Genomic DNA, 19,683 nt, shown 5'->3' with positions numbered 1-19,683 from the left:
GATATTAGTAAACAGTATTTGCTCATTCTATATATAATAGTAAGGGATGTTCACACTTCGAACTTCAATTATGCGATTATAAAGCAGCATTTACGATTATTTTTTAAGGTGTGTGTTACGACCGTTCGCGGAGAGACGCGATCGCGAGAAAAACGCGTCAGCGAGAGGCGTAAATTCTGATAATCGACGCCGCGAACCAGCCGTTCCCCTGTTTCGATTAGGATAACAGTTCAAATGATTGTAACACTGAATTAACAGGGTTAATATAAACTTGTATTTTTAACAATATTTAAAACTATAATTAACACGTTACAAATGATTTAACGATGATACAACTAGTTTATTATTATAATTCCACTCGACTTTATGGTATTTCTCGATGTATTCCTTTGACTAAGCGATCTTGATTTTATTTCTCTGAACTTCTCGATGCGTTCGGTTTGAATCCTCATTTGCCACTGACTGCCCTTCGATTCTTTCCTTTGCCTTCTCTTGGAGACGATCCCCACCACGCTCGGGTCCCGCAACCGTTCGCGCTATGATCACGTATGCCACCTTTTTTGTGCAGATAAAATAACGGACCGAAAGCGAATCGATGTTTCTAGAACTCGCTGCTTGACGACAACTATGCGTTTATCCCTACTTTGTGTATATCTCGACGGTCATGTAAGACGATCTGTTTGCAACACTGTAGTACCAAGGGAGACAGTTAGGAACACGGCCTATAATGAGTCTCGGGGCGTAACAGTGTGTTTATAATAGATACAAGATTTGTTCTTATTTTTTTATTATTGATGTTGTAATAAAAATGTTTAATTGTTCAATGGGGCACTTTTCATTTCAAAGTATCTTCCATTTATCGGTTATATTCAAAATGCTCTAATTGTCAATTTTCATAGAATTTTTACAATTGCAATTTCGATAAGGTTGTCTGTAACAGCTATAAATAATAATTGCCGGCAATTCCATGTATATTACGCGGTCAAATTTCCTACAATAGGCTGAATCACGATTATCACACCTGTTGTTATTGTGGTAAATTGGGGTTGTGGTCGAATGGTTGGCTTATTTCTGTTAATGGAGAAGGATGGATGGCGCGAACAATCGAAGAAATTGAGCGGTGGTAGTGGAAAGTACCAGTGTCATAAACGCAAACCTATTTCATGGATAATAATTCGTAAGTCTGCGTGTGATTTCTTTTATGTCTGGCAGTTACAAAATATTTTATAATAAACGTTTGTCACTAGATCGGTGCACAGGAGACGTCGTTTCTTTCGAGTTTGAATTTGTCACGCCAATATCGTGGAATTTCTACTTTCTTCTATCGCTAATTTTAATAATATCCTATTTTAATAACATTTTAATAATAGTCTACCGATAAAACGTTAAAATTCTTCAGAATTTAAAGCGATATTCGAGATTCCTTTGAAACGCTACACTCCGAAATCTGAAATCTAAAATACATTTGGAAATACGTTTCTTCGTGTTTTGCGCTCGGTAAGAGAGCAGAATAAAGCTGGCTGAAAGGGGAACGTTGAAAAGTATTTCCATTTATTCCCTTCCGTGGAATCCCATGGCTTAGGATATTTTCAACTACGAAAGAGACCTCTTTGTCGCGAGTAACGATGCTACACGACGCGATAAACGTTTCACCAACGACTTTTACCAGCTCCCACGCGATCGAATCACCGACAATTCCCCGGCGGATCGGACGCGCTTTCTCTTCGCTGTATTTCCGGTTCCGCTGTTCTGCACGTGAGCATGCGCGTCTTTCGAGTCCCCTGTAATATCGTTACCGAGTCTGCAAACAATTTCAACTGCACACCGAATTTCCAGAGAGCCACGATTGCCAATCGAAGTTGCTTGAATGATGTTTTATGCGAAGAAGTTGCCACAATTTCCGGCGAATATTTCGAACGTGGCTTGGAAACTTTCTAACACCGACGGTATAATTCGAGGAATTGCAGAGAACGCGGATACGTACGAAATTCGGCGAATTGTACGAAACACGACGCAAGTGGATTAATACAATTTTAGATGACATAAAGGGACCAAGGAAATGAACAGAGTAAATTTACAAAAGGAGAGTAGAAGCAACAGTTCGAATAACGCCGTTATTAGCGACTAAGCCGCAAATTAAATTTATCGTGTACAGTAGTTACTTCGTCCAAAAATTGTATTACTGGACATTATGAACAAATTAAATGGGTAAACGAAAAACCAATTAAACGGGAAAACGAAAAACCAATTAAAACGACGGGCTAATGGGCTGGTATTGGAACTAAAAAAAAAAAAAAAAAATGGGGAAAGACGAAATGAGAGAAAAAAACGCCGCAGTTTTAATAATTCCGTCGCCATCAATCCAAACCGCAAATTAAATCCTTCGTCTATGACTGCTTCCCGTCAGAAATATTCGAGCTAGAGGAAACGTACATGGTTGATACTGTGGGGGAAGATAATAAATAAATGATCGCTTACGTAGTGTTTAACGTCATATATCTTATCTTTTTTTTAAAAAATAAAAAGTATTCATTTTATATTTTTATCTTGTCACCACGTGGCCGACACGTCGTTTTTTCACATACCGTCACTCTTCAATTATCGCTAACGTTAGATATTACTATATAATATATTACAATAAACAATATAATATATGTTATATACATATCATAGAAAAATATACAATATAATATAATAAAGAATATAATATAACATATATTATATTATATAGTATAATATATGTAATATACAATACAATAGTATACATAGTATACATAATAGTATGTATAGTATGTATACTATACAATATAATATTTATTGCAATATCAGCCATCGTCAACGTTAGAGATATTACTATATAATATACTGTACAATATAATATATATTATATACATATAGTATAACAATATACAATATAATATATATTATATAAATATAGTATAACAATATACAATACAATATATATTATATACATATAGTACAACAATATACAATACAATATATATTATATCGCATAGTATGCATAATATATATAGTAGTACGTATAGTATATATACTATACAATACAATATTTATTGCAATGTCATCTATCAACTGTTGTCAATGTTAGAGATATTACTTTATAACATATTACACAATACAATATAATATATATTATGTTATATTGCATAGTATAATATATGTAATATACAATATATATTGTATCGTATAGTAGACATGCTATATATAGTAGTATGTATAGTATGTATATTATACAATATGATATTTATTGCAATATCATCAATCAGCTATCGTCAACGTTAGAGATATTACTATATAATATATTATACAACATAATATATATTATATCGTATAGTATGCATGATATATCTAATAGTATGTATAGTATATATATCATACAAAATAATATATACCGCATATTATAGTGTATATGCTATACAATATAATGTATACTGCATAGTATTGTATATATACTATACAATATAATATTTATTGTATAGTATAGTATATTTAATAGAAGAACTTTATATATAATATCTCAGCTATACAATATGAAATGTACTATATACATATCTTTTAATAATATACAATATATATTATATTGTATAGTGTACATGGTATATATAGTAATATGTATAGTATATACACCATACAATATAATATATATCGTATATCATAGTGTATATACTATACGATATAATATATACTGCACAGTATATTACGTATACTATACAATATAATATATATTGCACAGTATAGTATATATACTATACAATATAATATCTATTGTATAGTATATTATATATAATAGAAGAACTTTGTATATCTTTATAGAGATATTTTATTTCATACCTGTGAGAACAATTGCACAATAGGAACATCAAATGTACCTGGGGAAAGATTTAACATGTGGTAATTTGAATGGCGTTAGAGAGAATGAATGGGGGGAATTTCAGGACGAAATCTGAGGCGCAAATACTCGAGGAGCTTTAAAAAAATACAAGTAAAACATATATCCAGCGAAATGGCGGCAGCAAGCTGCTTGACCAGACCTTTCAGTGGACCAACTTTGTTAAAAAATGCGAGGAAATTTATGAACGTGATAGATCAATGAAAACAGTAAAATGGAGAGAAATGACCACAAAATTTTCCTCCACAAATGTGAATTAAAACATCAGAAGGTGAATTTACATCGCTGTCAAAAAGTAAAACACGTTAGAAGTAAAAGTACAGCAGTTGTAATAACATTGGAGTGTCATCCACTGAATTAATGTCGCGAATTAAATTTACCAAATGTCACAAAAACCGTAAAGAGGAGATCAAGTGAAAAATCACAGAACAGACACACAATACTTCCCAATGAATAATTCGAAAAAAAAGAGACAGCGGTGGAAGTATAATAATAACGAACTACATGAAACTGCGAACTAAATTTCACCGAACACGGCAGTTTCCTATCAAATCATCGGAAAATAAACGAACGGGCCTGGCATAAATTACGCGAAACGCTTTTCCATGAATTAATGGCTGCGTGTCGTATTAACGAGAGGAACGTTAGTTTGCTTCTGTCGTTCACCTTGCCGAGTTGTTATTTCCACGACGTATTAACGCGCCGCAATGTGAAGGCTGCCGCAATAAACCGCGATCTCGTTTTTCGTGTGCTTCGTTTTTCCCTTTTCACGAATTTTTCTCTCTGTCCTTTTTTTTCTCGGCGTCATGATCCGGCTTGGAACGAAAACCGGAAAAATCATTGCAACCACGATGAACAGGAATGCGGTGAATAAAGAGACAGACAGATTGATAGAATCGTTATTTGCTTGGTCGATGAGGATCTGCAGTGTCAACGACATTGTTAGATTAAGTTTTATCGTTCAGTTGAATTGTTATCTTTGATAATATTCGTCTCGTACGAAAGTTACATTCAATCGATCAATTTAGATTGTAATATGATACAATAGAATACGCAACGTAATACACCGACGAAAACATCTTTTCTCTATGAAAGGAGACGTGTTTGACAAAATTTGAGGAATTTGTGAATGAAGAAAATTTGAAGAAAATTTGAGGAAATTTAAAGAAATTTTGTAGAATAATATCAAGCAGATGTATAAAGAAATTTTAGACAGAAAGATGTTGCGTCTATCCTGAACTGTATTAAAAATATTATAATTGTGAAAACTAAATAATTGAAATATAATGTAAATTTTGTAGAATATTTCTAATATCAAGCAGATGATGTGAAGGAACTTTGGAAAGAAAAATGAACTGTATTAAAAATATTATATTTATGAATACTAAATAATTAAAATATAATGTAAATTTTGTAGAATATTTCTAATATCAAGCAAATAATGTGGAGAAACTTTAGAAAGAAAGATGAACTGTATTAAAAATATTATATTTATGATTACTAAATAATTGAAATATAATGTAAATTTTGCAGAATACCTCTAATATCAAGCAGATGATGTGAAGGAACTTTGGAAAGAAAGATGAACTGTATTAAAAATATTATATTTATGAATACTAAATAATTGAAATATAATGTAAATTTTGCAGAATACCTCTAATATCAAGCAGATGATGTGAAGGAACTTTGGAAAGAAAGATGAACTGTATTAAAAATATTATATTTATGAATACTAAATAATTAAAATATAATGTAAATTTTGTAGAATATTTCTAATATCAAGCAGATGATGTGAAGAAACTTTAGAAAGAGAAAGCTTGCGTTTATCCTGAACTGTATTAAAAATATAATTATGAGAAATAAATAATTGAAATACGATGTAAGCAAATGATTCGGTTCAAAGATAGTAATTACTGCCTCTACTTTATTCATTAATTCATTAAACTAATTTGTACGATTCGTTAAAATTGAAACAGCGTTACTACAAATCGATTAAAGCGTTCTAATGCGCTGGAACGTTGGTGCAAGTGGAAATGTTTGGCGAAACGGCGACAGTAAAAGCGGCAACGTTAAATCTAACAAGGTTGTAATTCTCGTCCCATAAATTTCGCCGCGTCTTCGCTCTGAATTTCGAATGGCTCGGTTATTTCCATGGCTAACTGCGTTTCGTTCTTGTCCGCGTTATTTAACATCGTCTATAAACCGTTAAACCTTCCTGTTGTTCCCCCCCCCTTTTTTTTTGCTTTTCGTTAATCGTCGAACCTGTTAGTCGCCGGTGAAATATCAGATTACTTTTTAACGGAGAATTATTTTTCCTCGTGGACGTTCTTGAGAATGTTAGGTGCAAAGCTTGCTCGTCTAACTCCGTGTTACAGAATATTACTAAAATTTTAGAAAAACAATAAATGTCCAGATAGTGGAATTTTCTAGTAATAGAACAGTACATAAATCTTTCGATATTTACTGAAATAGATTTTCAATGTGTCATAAATAAATTACGTTGAAATTAAAAAATATTGCTCGTCGCAACAGGTCCCAGTGATTCTATTTTTTCAATCGCGAATTTGCATGAATATCCGCAGTCTGCTTACGACATTTCCACAGTGAAATAATTCTTTGCTCAAGTTGCATCTGCTAGTTTAATTTAATTGTTAAAATTAATTATTCTGCTCTGTAAAAATACAAATTTTAGATGAACATGCACTGTTTACCGACCGATGTTAAAGTCGAAATACACGTGGAAAGTGTGGAAAATCGCTAACAGCGACGGCTTAATTATGCGTGGAAAAGAGCAATTCCGCGCGATATTCTACGCCATAGAAGACAAGATCGCATTCTTGCCACTCGACTGCGCTCTCCAGCTCCATCTGATGGCGTTCCTCGCTTATTAGACCCACAGGGTGTAAAGAATCCTATCGTTCCTTCAATTTCGCTGAGTTCGCCTTCGTTTTCCCAGTGATGAACACACCTAAGTGAGAAACTTTTTCGGCAGAAAGAACTTAATCAACCGGCGAGATAAACTTTTTCTTATTTAACTAGTTTTTATTTAACGAGCTCGTCATACTCAGCTCGTTTGGTTGGCAAACTATGGATCAAATGGGAAACGATTTTCCATATAAATCTTCCATAAGTTTCCACACTCCTTCTCATAAGTTTATTTTATTATAGCCGCTATTAGGCCATTTCTCAGGTTTGGTACATTAAATTGCTACATGTGAAATATCGTCTTTTTTTTTAAGTTTGTCTTTCAAGTTGTTTTTCAAGTATGAGGAAATTTACTACGAATCGGTACATTCGATGTTCAGAAGATTTTTGACAGCAACGTGAAACTTGGTTACCGCCACGTTCACGTACAATCGGAATATTCGTGCGATTTCCTTACGCGTACTTTAACTTGGAAGAAGCGCGACGAAGCTTTCTTGGAAACGTAAAATTAGCATTTGGGGAAGATTAAAGACCTAATCCACTTGAGCAGTTTCTTCACGCGTAAATTGTCTTCAAGAGATTTATAAACGTAAGGATCGTAACAGCTCCGTTTTAAGACTCTCGAATTTTAAAATCCAGTCTTGCGGGTTTAGAATAACGAAACAAAGCAGTCCTTGAAAAAGTTTGAAAAGTTGAATGATTTGGAGAATTTAATTTTAACGACATTTAATACGCATCGACGTAAGAAACGTAGAACGCAACAATTAGCCCAAATGATCAGAAGCAAATAGTCAACCGATTAGAGTTTTGTGTTTATGTAAAGTTACAATCCAACATATTTGTACATAGAAAAAGTGCAACACATTTACAGAAATTTCACTAATGTAGTAAATTACAGTAATTATATATTGTTCCCGAAAATTGTTTAATTATCGAAAGTGCAAAATGAATTTGATAAGAAAATCACTAAAAATCTTAGTCTGTATCGTAAAATTGTTCATAGCGTGCATGGAACTGAATAACAACAAATGAAATGACAAAATGAACGTCAAAATTAATCGAAATAGATATTGGATGAGAGAGAAATTAATTTCACTGTCGAAACAAAAGTTGACAATTATTGTTATAATAACTCGAACGAGATCATAATTCTTAAGATTCTCAGAATAATTTCTTAACGATTGTTTAGATTTAAACTAGACTTCAATTTTCTGATACTTAGTCCTAATACTTGTGGACGATGATGTATTGGGTTGGTAACTAAGTAATTGCTAATTTTGTCATTAGGTTAGGTTAGATTAGGTTAAGTTAGATTAGGTTAGGTTAGGTTAGATGAGGTTATGTTATGTTATGTTAGGTTAGGTTAGAAGCAACTAGCAAAATCTAAAGAGTCACTTGATTATCGGAAAGTTCGAAAGTTTCGCGTTTCGATAGCCTTTTGCTTTTCATGGAAATGTATTTCGCGAAATATGTACTCGAACGTTAACGCTTTTACGTACTCTGTTTTACTAGAAATAATGCAAAGCTTTCGGCTTGCTGAATTAATTCACTTAAAATGGAAACTTGCGTAAAAGGGTATAGGGTTGGCTGGGCACTTAAAACTTTCAAATAAATTGCGGAAGTTTCAGCGTTTTATTTTAATTCAAATTTTAAAGTGCATTTCAAACGTGCCTGCCTATTTCAAATTCTCTTGCACACACTTCGTATAATACGATCGATAGCTTTATACATTCAATTACATTTCGATTAGCCCTTTTTAAACTTAATTTTGGCTTTCTAGTTATTAAAAAATAATAAATTATCATCGTCCATCGATCGAGAAATCCCTGGCCCACCAGATTCTATCAATTTCTTTGAAACAAGAAATTAATTGTTTATACGTATACCAATGTAAATGAATATTTTGCGGTAATTCTATAATGGTAGAAAATTTCTGAAAATAAATTCTTGAATTATTCGATATATGTAGAACAGTTTTAGAAGAAGATAGACAAGAAAGATGGGCACGGCCCGTCAAATTCCATCGACTTCCTTGAAACAACACACAATGGCTGAAGCTCGGAGATATCGAGTGGCAACGACCTAATGGCTTAATGCCGCCACGATTATTAGTTAAGGGTTAATTATGACAAACGCGTGCTCGCTCTCTTAAGTTCGATTTGAAGGCTAATTAGCGCAGAGTGCTCTTGCAATCGAATTTGTGGCGGGCCTGGAAAATTGTTTCAAAGGTCTGGAGCTGCGTTTCAACCTGCGATGACACACTTTCCCAAGTCAAAAACCAATCGAACGTTGGTCCAACTCTGTATGGCGTTGAATACTTTGAAAGGGAAATAAGAAAAAGGATAACGAGGCCCATTTGCGAATCCAGGCGTTTCTCAAATCCTCCATTTCCATTTCCATGGCTCGTAATCGGATTTACGTATTCCTTTCTTTTTTTTTACTCCATAGTATCAAATAAAACAGACAGTTGTTTCAACGTCGATTACAAATTAATACAACGAACGATATAAATGAATTAGTGATGATAGGTTTTGTATAAATAATTATTCTTGTGAGCCCTAAACTCTACTTTCGTTTCGAACTGTTAGTAGCCTCGATAATGTTCGTATTTATGTTCGTTTCAACGAATGTAAAATAATTTTCAAATGAAATATCAGTTTCTCAGATTTCTTTTTCAAGAATTTTGTTAATTATATTTGGCTGATGATAAATTTCATTTAACAGGAAGAAGAGCCGCAGTTTGCCACTGCCTGCAATGTACATAACGATATATTGCAATCTCTAATTAATATGGGTTAATATGTATTTCGTGGAAATTCATTTCGTAAAGTCAACAACTCATGATGATCCATCGTAACAAAAGCTTCCACAGGAATTCCAAACAATGGCGTATACTATCTTCATTCGAAATTCTTTTTTCTTACTGCAGACGTAAGACTCGGTAAATCGACTTATTCCATTCTTCTTTTCAATTTATGAAACGTAAGACTCTTTCCTTGGTATTTGCCCCTTAAATAGGAGCTTTCAGTTTTTACCAAAGGCAATTCAATCTCGTTCCTTTTCTCCGTTCTTCGCAGGCGAAAAAATGAAATTCTTTTAATCTCGCGAAGGAAGCGTAACACGTTTCGGTTAGAACAATGTTTGATCGATCGTTTAAGGAAATTTTGTATGGTCGATACGAGAGGATGTTCCAATATTCAGTAGGTTTAATATTGAAAACCGTGTCAAGCATTCGACAGTTGAAGAAAGAATCGTGATCAAGATGAAAGAGGCAGCGTTTCATTTTACGTAGAAATATATACCGTTAGACTTTCCATCTCTGCTATCTAAATGAGGAACAGTATCACAGCCAGATAACCAGAATGAGAACAGAAATTTACTTTTACATACAGAAAGCTGGGTAGCAAGAGAGCTGACTAAAAATATTATCTTTACTATGAAAAAGAAAAGTAGAAAAATTAGAAATTAATAATTACATTACATAACAACGAGTAATTACATTCGTTGCAATGTCTTTTACTTGCAAAGATTACAAAATTCCAATTATAACAACGTTACAAATTCTTCGATATTTCCTATCGTGAAATTGTCGAAGATTTCTTCCAAATTTTTCTTCTAAGGTTTACGTTTGTCCAAACAAAGCAGTATTTTTCTTTTTTAAATTATACGACTTTGACTAAATCGTAACGATCAACGTTATTGCAAAGAATTAAGTTAAAAAAAGAAATCTCTTACAACATGGAACACCAATCAACCGTGATTTATATTCACGGAAAAGGGAAAAATTCGATTACGTTTCTCGTGGCAGAGTGAAAAACGCTGATCGTCTGTCATCCTTCTTTTCAGTGGAAATTCTTTCATAGAAAATTCTATTAAAGTAGAAACGCCGTTGTTGCAGTCGGCATGCGAAACAACAGCGAAGCTTGATTTTCCAAAATCCGGTTACAGTTTGTAAGAGGCTGTAATCAACCGGGTATTTTATTATCACAGCCGAAGAGAAAGGATTTAGAATTAATACGAAACACCTAACGAACCGAGATTTTTCAACATTCTCTCGAGCAAACAAAATCTCGTATTACGGTCAGCTTTACAAACAACAGTAATTTGTTGCCTTAGGCATGTACATAGTCTCTGATTTATTCTTTCAAACGAAAAGAAAAGAGACTCAGATACGTATCGTTGAAAGATATAAATGAAATTGAAAGAATTTGCATATCAAACATTTTTGTAAAATAATTCAATTTTATCGTTTGTGACCATTGTTCGTAAAAGTCGTATAAAACTGACTATTCTTGAAAGTGGCGTCGTTCTAGCAGATCTACGATATAAGCCACGATAAATCAGAGACATGTGTTAAATTTCCACATCCTCATATTTCAATATTCCATACTGTACATTTAAATAGCCCAACATCTATCATCCCGTCACTCTATGTTTCTCAAAATATGGTAAACGGTTCTCCTGGAATGATCATCGCCCACGAAACACGATCAGAAATACCAAGAGCATCCAAATTGAGCCTCAAACAAAATACGAAAAATTAAGAGTAAACTAAATTGTAAAATAAATAATTGTAAATTGTTAAAATAATTTACAATTATGTAAATAATTAAAATCAAGAGTAAACTAAATTGTAAAATAAAGAGTAAATTAGCCGTAAACAACTGACTCTCGCGAATCCCTTAGACGTTGGCGCGTGCGTGGAATCGCATAAAACGCCACCCAAATCAAAGGGTAAACAACAGAAGCTGACAATGAATGTTGAATCAGCCCAAAAGGACTGATAACGTTGACCATCTTGAAAATTGTACGTATTTTCGGCGAAAATACTGGGAACCGCGATAGATCGAGACCTACTTCGCCATAGAAGGTTCAGTTTTTGTCAAATGTGTGGTTTCAGGGCGATTCTACCTGACAGTCTTATCCAAGTCATCGGCGCTATTGAAAATTTCCTAGTGCATGGAAAAGTATATTCTATGAATCATGGTAAAACACGTAGGAAAACGTGTAACGCGTGCACGGAATCCCATAGAAACACGCGGCGCCTAAAAGCGAGCACCAGCTGCAAAATGGGTGGATGGGCGTTTGATCGTCCCAATTAACAAGGCGCTACGCAACCTGAACGAAAAAGAAAAAAAACGCTAATAAAGCATTAGCCCAGATAACCACGCAATCTGGCATCTTGCTGGAAAGAGAAGAAGCGACGAAACTCGTTCTCTTAGGGATCCTCACCCGGTCCAGTCTAAGAACCAGTCGCTTGCTGCGGGACTTAAATCCAACCGCGAGCCTGATCACCGGTCCTCTCATCCCCCTAGTGTCACGTCTTCTCCGGGGGTGTGTCTCCGTGAAAATTCACCATATTTACTACGACAAGTATCACCACCCCCTACCAACCACCACCACTTTCACAACCACTACCACTTTTCTTGCCACCACTACCGGTCTTCACCACCGCCACCACGTTTCTCACTGGTCAATGAAACTTTTGTCTCCGTGTGTCATCTGTACAACATGTACATATGTGTGTGTGTATATATATATATTTATACGAGCCGTCCGCAGGTCAAAGTGGTTAACTCCTCTTTCTCAAACTTTTTACATTTTAATGGCAAATCACTGGCGCATGAACGATGCTTATCTCATATAATTCCATTTGTTTCCTCGCAGAGTTAACCGATTTCGTAACTAAACGGCTCATATATATATATATATTTACATGTATAATTGATTATACGATAACGCGAGAGATACGAACGTGTGGAAAGGTGAGTATGTAAATGCAAGGGTGTGTAAGAGGGTAAGGAGAAAGAAAATAGACACGAACGAGGATGCAGAGAAAGCGAGAGATCGCGATTCTGGCCTCCTGCGGTACTCTCGGCTCGGGGTGCGAGAGAGCACTGAGTTCCGAGTGGATGGAGCCCCTGATACTGAGGGTGCACAGCCCGAGAGAGAGAGAGAGAGAGAGAGAGGGATGTTGGGACGACGGAAGCGTCCGCTCGGTGGAATCGACGCGCGCGCGTATTTCGAGCGTGTTCTCGGTGTTGTTTCGCGAGCGCGTTTTAGGGGTGGGAAAGTGGGGTTGGCAGAGAGATACCGATGGTTCGTCGAGTGGCACTCGGGGCCTCGAACCCGACGTCGTCCTGCGCCAGAAATTCTGACGCCTTCGGTTATAGCCGATCCGTTTTTGTTAAGGATACCGCGGCGTGAATACGTACGAGGGTGAAGGTGAGCGACGAGAGCGATTTTCGGGCTGCGTGCTTTTGCCGTTCCTCGTCGACTTGGTTTGCAGTGGCTCGTGGAAATATTTGAACAGTTAGCAGAGAAAATTTCTATGTATGTACGTAGTACGCGCGTTATATAAGACGTTCTACAATTTTATACAGAAACGCTTCACACACAGACATTGTTTGATGTGGTAAGAACATTTCTGTACGTCGATTTGTAGCTCCTTTAGGCGTTGAGTAAATTTCCTATGCGTAGAACAGACAAAGTTGCAAGCCAGGACGTAATACATGTGGAAGTGTTGGAGCAACTATCAGAGAAAGTTTGCATGTGCGTTGTATAATTCAGTTGGGAGAATGGGAGAATTTTTGTACGTGGATTTTGAAGAAGGCCAAGCGGAAGCTATCAGACCAATCGACTTGATCTATCGCGCGCAGTTCCACATGCCAGCGGCGTTACTTCCGCCGCTGACTTTTTGCTCGGGTCTCTGATTGTCCCGAAAGAGGTGGAAACGGCGCTAGGTGAATTAGAATGAGGACTCGCGGCTCGAAATATTCGTCTTAGCTCGGTCGACGTGAAAAATTAACGGCACGTAAGATACCAGCGCACGAGAGATATTTTTCAGCGGAACAGGCATCTGGAACGTCTTATTATTAGACTGTAGGCTCTGGGGTCAACGTTCACGACGACGACGATTCACCGGGCAAAAATGAAGAATTAATCAAGTTCTCGGGCCAAGTCGCGATCTCGGTCCTCCTGTTTCGCTGTAATTCCACTAACATTATTAGCGAACTTTCGCAACTCAGGACGCTCTACGCTGCGTCTAATACCAGGATTTTCAGGCTTCCAGGCCGCATCCAATAGAAAGAGATTTTCTCACGTTTCGCCAACAGTTAGCTTCATCGGCAGTCGAAGAACGCATCGACATCGGCCAGAAACTGTGTTAGACACAGCATCGTCCTCGGCCTTTCTATGTGCAATTAACTAATTCTTCTATCTAATTAAAAGATCTGTACACTCTGCAGCTGTTGCATATTCAAAATTTTGTTCGCGTGTTTTTCTAAATTGAGATGCCTGGTATCCTTTCATCGACTAAATGCACATGACATTGGTATCGATTTCGCTTGAAACAGTAAAACACGGCGACAAGAAAAACGAAGCGGATCTCGCTTAGTTTCGGGGATATTTGAGTGCATTGATTAAAATTGCACGCCTCCCATATACCGGGTGGCCCACTTCACTCGTGCACCTTAAATATCCGTTAAACGTTGGAAGAACAGGACTATTTCACGCATCTTACCGATTCCGAGTATTCGCGAACAAGTTAAAATAATTGCACGCATCCCATATACCGGGTGGCCCACTTCACTCGTACATCTTAAATATCCGCTTAACGTTGGAAGAACAGGACTATTTCACGCATCCTGCCGATTTCGAGTATTCGCAAGCAAGTTAAAATAATTGCACACCTCCCATATACCGGGTGGCCCATTTCATTTCTATACCTTAAATATCCCTTTAAGGTTGGAAAAAACGGGGCTATCTTTCGCATCCTACCGATTTCGAGTATTCGCAAACAAGTTGAAATAATTGCACACCTCCCATATACCGGGTGGCCCATTTCATTTCTATACCTTAAATATCCCTTTAAGGTTGGAAAAAACGGGGCTATCTTTCGCATCCTACCGATTTCGAGTATTCGCAAACAAGTTGAAATAATTGCACACCTCCCATATACCGGGTGACCCGCTTCACTTCTATACCTTAAATATCCGCTTAACGTTGGAAGAACAGGACTATTTCACGCATCCTGCCGATTTCGAGTATTCGCAAGCAAGTTAAAATAATTGCACACCTCCCATATACCGGGTGGCCCATTTCATTTCTATACCTTAAATATCCCTTTAAGGTTGGAAAAAACGGGGCTATCTTTCGCATCCTACCGCTTCCGAGTATTCGCGAACAAATTAAAATAAAAGCACGTTAGATAGGTTAGGTTTGCCGGGTGTTGACGATTAACAAGTCCTTCCTCCGCCATGGTACCAGATATTTAGAGATTTCCCCTTGGAATTACAATAAATTAATAACAATGAAACGAATGTTTATGATTCTACGGTAACACAATTATCGTGACTGTGCTCACGGTACATCGTTCGACACTCTAAATGCTCGAATGGTAAATCGCGTGTCAGGAGTAGTTTACGAGTAAGAAATGGTCCAGCTAACAGGTTAAAGGACGATTTTGCTGGATGCAATATACGAGGCTACTCGTTGGTTTATGTTATAGCAAACCAATAGTAGAATCTGGCCGCAGTATCTACATTATCTAGAACAGGCAGGCCAGCAGCTGAAACTGTGCATACAAGCAAGAGCCTTAGTATGCAGTTTCTGGTGAACATTGTATTCTGCCTGACTGTACGCGAACTTGCGTAGAAACGACGTCGCAACATCTATTCTATGTCCTGGATAACATGGACATTATCTGCTTGTTTTCTGTGTACGTAGTTTCGATTTATGGATATGGCTTATGACAAAATTAGGGCAGCTTTGGAGTAACAATTATTCGCCATTATCTTAACCTTAGTTACGAAATTATGAGAGATTTGCAGTAATTCACGGTTAAATTTGTTTAATATATTTCTGTACCCATCGAACGTTACAATTTTCGATTTTCGTTAAGTTCGTAGATTTTCGTTAAAAACTGAAAGATCACACGACCTAGAAATGATAACTTCATCTTTTTTTAACTATGATAGTAAAATATAATAGTCGTTAAATTAGTTGATGGAATCATTTTGGCGCGAAAATTAACGCATTTAATGGTAGTGCGCTGATGTTCTCATAATCCTACGCCATAAGCATAAGCCGCGTGCTAAATCCTATCATAACAGGTTAAGCCTCGAATAATACGAAACTCGACTAATATCATGCACTGTAAATGATATTTGCCAATTTTACATGAAATATACATAGAGTGTAGTTAAAATAATTACACCACAATTGTTGCCTTCTGCGCGCAATAATAACAATTTATTCGATGGACAAAATTCACCTAATAGCCGTAAATTAATCATTGAGGGAAGAGACTTTATCGCGAGCGTTACGGAAGAAATGGTAAAACGGGGAATATCGTAGCATTTGCTCAAACAATTTATCGTTGACCCACTTGATACTAATAACTAAAGGAAAACGATATTAATGGTTGGGAGTTCGTGCATAGATTATTAGCAAAAGATATTAGGCGAATAAAGAAACCGATGGAACTATGGCATATATTTATATGGTAAAACGGTAATTTCGCGCGGACCATCTGTTTCAAATGTCAGTCGTAGATTTCGCGTATCTGTGCGTGTCATTCGCCATGGAGCTTTGCTCGTACATCGGAAAACAAAACTTGGCACTGCTCTTACGTTAGGAATTTAATTAAATTTATGTACAATAAATAAATATTAATTAAGAAAATTAATTTACAAATTTAGTTTAACCGCTATTGCTGGTACTAAATTTATCTTTATTAAAATTATTTTCTACATTTAACTTTCATTAATTTACTAAATCTAATTATTAAATTATTATTAATATTAAATCATTTTATATAAATATATAAATTTAATTAATCAATAAATCATCATAGAATTTAATTTATATTATTAATACTTGTTAATACTCTTAAAATCAAAATTTAACATGTAATCCTCGCAACAAAAGCAAATTATCGCCGCGTGCGTCGTGTTAAATATAAATCGTCTGTGGTCATAAACGAAGAATTAGAGACACTTGGTGCGATTCAATCAAAACGTCGATACTTTTATCGTATCTTCAACAATTTGCAAAGATACTTATCACGCGCGAGAAGCTTCAGAATGACAACATTTTTAAATCAAACGATAGCTTCTGATACCTGTAGCTAGCTATTGGAAGTTAACTTGTATTATTTTAACGACGACGAGGAGAAATCATTTCTGTAATTTTCAAAATGTAATAATCTGCCTGACAGTCGACGAACCATCCGCTGCCAAGTGATAGATTTATTATTAAAAAATTATTCAAATTGTTTCTCATTTCTGTTGAAATGCTGAAAATTTGAGGAACAATTTACGCGGAGAAACGGGTACGTTAGACTCCGTACGATTCGCAGGTTTTCAATAGAACCTTCCTTCCGTACTTTTAACCCGCAACGCTGGCGGCTACCTTTGGTTTTTGGCGAATCGATAGGAAAATATATTGATACCGTTCTTATCGCAATGTGCAGTTGTCTAGAAACTTTGGTCTAGTTCGGAGTATTCTGAAGCATTTTCCGTTAAGAGACGAAATATAAGGCTGGACGAGGTGCTGCAAAACGTAAGATTGTTAGTTAAATTATTATTGAAATTTATTATACCACATCGAACCCTAACGGAGTCTCAGCGTTCCAAGCAAATTGCACTAATCGTCAGTGCAGCCTGCACGAAATAGCGCAATCTTTTCACATGGTCTTCAGTGTTCGCTGCCATAATTTGCATGCTGTCTTTATTTCGGCGTATTTTTAGTTCGGTTCACTATACGTTGCACAGCCTTTTGGGATGTGTTCGATCGATTCTGACTTTTTCCTGTCGCATACCTGGCATAGTTCTTCTTCATTTATAAGTTCTTCTCTTCCTGCCAGTCTTATTTATCTATTTATTTATTTTCGGCTTCTGCTCGAATATAATGTACAGGGTGGACGATATGTAACTGACTGATTTTAAAGATTTCAAAGATTTACGTTATCTTTTGTTGCGCTTTTACGCAACCATTGCATCGAATATTACGTCAAAGCAATCCGTCGATGACGGTGATCGACATGACGACATTGGCCATCTCGATCGCTTGATTGAAATGCGCCTCAATTCTATGGGGTTTCCTTAAACGCGAAGCGTATGTCGATAAAAGGAACACTATGGGGCAGTTGAAGAAAGTTGCTATTGGCGAAACAATAGACAACATGACTTGTGAAACGTAGCGAAAAATGCGATTGAAAGGGCTGCACTTTGTACAGCGTCTGGAGGCGGACATCTGTCTGATGTTATGTTGCATACGTAATTTCCAAATATTAATTAGTGACTTCTATTTAAAACACTGTGTTTCCACATAATTAGCTGGTGACAATTAGAATCAGTCAGTTTTATATCGTCCATCTTGTATATTCAATTTATCGATACAAATACGATAATAAACAGCGTAATTTCAACGTAAATAAGATAAATAATGTTATTTGAAAATAAACGTAAATTTCGATAGAGATATAGAATAATGCGGAATTTCAGCGATAATTTCAGGGTGAACAAAGTGAATGGAATAAAATAATGGACCGATATAAATTAACTGTTGTACTGGATGAAGAAGATGGAATGAAGCGAAAAGAGCGCAGAAAGAAAAGAGTAATATACGAGCACGATTTCCCTTCGCTGTTTATTATCTCGTTCATTTACACGCGAATACATCGCGTGCAATGAGCCAATAATTTTTGGTACACCGCCTACATTCATTCATTCAGCAGATCGAAATAAAAATACGAAATACTCTGCGTGCTCGGCTTTGCTTTATTATTATACGTGTCCTGTACATTGTATCACGTTTCGCCATTATCTGGCCCATTATATGAATTTTTTAACCAACCGAAGATAAATTATCTTCAATTTAATTGACTGTTTCGCGTGTTCCTTTTTATCGTTACATGCGTTGTGATTTTTATATCCTTTTTAAGATAATTATCAGACGTACAAGTGAGCAATTCAAGGGGAGCATTAGGTCAATCGGTAAGATGCCAGTTTCGGTAAAGCGGAGGTCCCCAGTTCGAATCCTCCTTCAGTGGAAATCTTGAAATGAGCAATTCAAATGAACCTAATTAATTTTCTCACGCTCGTTCGCTTATGTATCGTTCACACGTTTTGCTGTTATAAACGACATTTTGTTTGGCAAAGATCAGTGCAACGTAATCCCAATAAAATAATCAATTCGTAAGCGTTCTCAACAATGGCAGCGGAGAAAGCGCGCATAACCGTATTCTTTTACGAATTCCAAGGAGGAAAAAACGGTGAGAAGAACGCGCGAGTGGATTTGTCGTGCTGTCGGTGAAGGTATCGTTATCGTACGATGTGTGTGCATTTCGCTTTTAAACGGTTTAACGCTAGAACTACCGATAGTTAACACGAAGCTATTTCTACCAAAACCAGTGAAAATGACTGGTCTTTAAAAAATACCTAATAATAGAATATTTTTATATTTATTGATTTATTACTTTCTTATAGAAGCAATTCCATGTTATATAGTGTATTTTTGTTATTATTAATCCATCTGGCACCATGATACCTAAACGAGGGTTGGCACGTTTATAAAATTGTAGAAACAGTCATTTTGACTAGTGTGGTATTTCTAGTGTTAGCTTCTAGCGATCTAGCGATCGATCTGGAATTTTCCTGGTAACTGATATCGTCATATCGAATGGTACGCGGTAAAAATTTGAAGAACGTGTGGCAAGTTGTAGAAAACGAAGAAACTGGTTAATTGGGTTTCGATAAACAGATTGCAGGACTCCTGTACACTTTGACAAGTACCAGTCATTTTCACTGGTATTGGTATAAGTAGCCTTGATACAAAGTTATTTT

General features: G+C 36.1%; 2 protein-coding genes across 8 annotated transcripts in view; one reads left to right on the top strand and one right to left on the bottom strand.

The window, feature by feature from the left end:
- LOC122576280 overlaps positions 1-12,723 on the bottom strand; it is a 75,003-nt gene extending 62,280 nt beyond the window's left edge. For 5 of the 6 annotated variants that reach the window (XM_043746349.1, XM_043746353.1, XM_043746351.1 and 2 more), the window contains exons 1-2: positions 12,591-12,713; positions 12,068-12,337 (exon numbers count right to left, since the gene is read on the bottom strand). The gene's annotated coding sequence lies outside the window, so the exon portion shown is untranslated. Of the gene's footprint in view, positions 1-12,067; positions 12,338-12,590 lie in introns of all 6 variants that reach the window. The other variant, XM_043746350.1, reaches the window with a different exon arrangement.
- Positions 1-19,683, top strand: part of LOC122576276 (midasin) — a 133,315-nt gene that overhangs the window by 78,269 nt on the left and 35,363 nt on the right. The window lies entirely within an intron of this gene.

The sequence above is a fragment of the Bombus pyrosoma genome, linkage group LG16 (assembly GCF_014825855.1).
Source record: "Bombus pyrosoma isolate SC7728 linkage group LG16, ASM1482585v1, whole genome shotgun sequence".
NCBI lineage: Eukaryota > Metazoa > Arthropoda > Insecta > Hymenoptera > Apidae > Bombus > Bombus pyrosoma.
Note: the sequence above shows the minus strand (reverse complement) of the source record. Positions and strands in the feature narration are given on the sequence as shown.